This window comes from Triticum aestivum, chromosome 5B (assembly GCF_018294505.1).
Source record: "Triticum aestivum cultivar Chinese Spring chromosome 5B, IWGSC CS RefSeq v2.1, whole genome shotgun sequence".
Classification (NCBI taxonomy): Eukaryota; Viridiplantae; Streptophyta; class Magnoliopsida; order Poales; family Poaceae; genus Triticum; species Triticum aestivum.
Window position 1 is genome coordinate 421,352,995 of NC_057807.1, and position 2,156 is coordinate 421,355,150.

A 2,156-nucleotide genomic window follows, 5' to 3' on the forward strand; every position below is an offset into this window, starting at 1 on the left:
ACCCAAACGAACCAAAAACGAACAAAATGTGCGTTCGTTTGGGTCGGCACGTCCCCATCCGGTCCGCGAATGTCCGTTTGGACCCAAACGAACAGATGACATGACCCAATGCACGACTGCATCCGCATTTTTTGTCCATTTGGCATCTGGCCCGCCCCATTTCCGGCGCAAAGCTGCGCCCTGTTTGCGTCGACACGAACGTCGAAGGAACCGGCACGCGCTTGCTCCTCGTCTGCCTCGGGGTCGCATGGCGGCCGTTCACCTACCTCCACCACCCAAAATGAATGCACGCGCGTGGCGGGCCCCGGGTCAGCCACCCAACAGGTGGGTCATCCTTCTTAATGTGGAAGCCATGGTTTGGCCTGTCCACAGCTTCCACTTCCTAGCTGGCCTACCTCCTCGACCCCCGACACGAGCTAGCAAACCCTAGCCGTCGCCGGCGCCATGGGTTGGCATTGGATCAGCAAGGGGAAGCACCATGAGGTCGACTCCTCCTCCAGTCGTCGTCGTTCCACCAGGTCCGCGCCGCCCGCACCACCAGCTCCGCCCCGCTTTTGACATCCCGCCGCCGGCATCCCCACAACACAACAGGTCGTACGTCTCCGCCGACTTCCATCGGCGCTACTGGCAGACGGCGACGCCACTCCCGTGGGGAGATGCCCACCTCCCCAACAATTGACATCTCTTCGCGAACGTGCGGACATTTTAATGTTTATATTTGTGTTTTTATATTTTTTGCAATGTTTATTTGGGTTTTTTGGGGGCCAAAACCGAAGTCCAAAAACACAGACGGTTTGGGATGTGGCGGGCCGGTTGGGTGCACTGACGGCCGCACGATCGCAAGCGGACGAGCGTGTCCATTTTTCTGCCCAAACGGACGAAATCCGAACGAAGCGGACGTCCATTTAAGGTCGTGTGTTGGAGTTGCCTTCTTTTGCGTGATAATACGTGTCTCATTTATACCATAAGGATCATAGTACAAGCCACATATATACCGACCTGACAAAACTGAAAAGACAACAAAACGTTAGCCTTTGCACACAGTAACACCCGCCAGACAACAGACTGTTAGCCTTTGCACACAGGAACACCCGCCAAGAAGTAAAATTACAAACAAGACTGAAGAATCCTCTAAGCTTGACACCAACACGCGTCACCTGCCTTTGGCACCACCACAACAACCACAAATGGAGAAAATGACGGATCACCTCCAGACCCGATCCTTGATATGTAGCTTTATGGACCTTCAAGGTGGCTCACCAATAAAGGCAAAGCCATTGTCATTGAACGAATTAGACCGAGGCAACGCCCCGGATACGTCATCAAACTCCAGATCTGGCACCCCCACACGACTGAGACATTGGAGGAGGAAACCATACTGCCTGCCACGAACCACGAACCCAGCAAACGATCCACCATCTTCCAGATACCGCCGATGCAGGCCACAATCTGCATCCACTCCTGAACTACCTCCTAAGCTCCGCGCCCGCGCTGGAGCAAACGCCGTCGCAATGGCGAATCCCGAGGACACAAATCGACCACGTGGATGCCGCCGCCGCATCATCTTACTTGAATAGATTGGTTTCCAAATCCACCCCAAAAGCGGATCGCCTCGTTAGGGAAGAATCTGAAAATTTATTAGTCGACGCCGCCATCGCCACAGCCGAAGTCAAGACGATGAACAACCCAAAACCCTAAGCTTCAATGGCTAAAACAATCCACACACGTGGATCCGGCGACTCCTTCTTACTACCGACGACCGAGATTGCCGGTGAAGAGAAGCCCCCCAGAAAAGCGCCCTGGCGGCTGGAGGCGAGATCGCCTTTCTTTCTTAGAAAGCGATAAACGGGAGGTGGCACTAACGCTCAAACCTTCAGATACATTGTTGGAGTTGCCCTTACACGCGTCGGGTTGGAACTTGGCCACGGTTACCGGTACGTTTGGCTGGGTGGAGCTCGACCGCGTAGTGTGATCTGCCGGGAAAAACTTCAACCCAAGTTCACAACGGTTCGACTGCAGGCCGTGCAAAACCCGGGGCGTTCCGAGGTCGTCCGCGAGCCAGCCCGTTGCCCGATCGGTCGGCCGACCCGACCCACCCCCTCCCTGCCAGGATATCTCCCCCTGCTCGCCGTCTCCACCTATCACCCTCCTCCTCG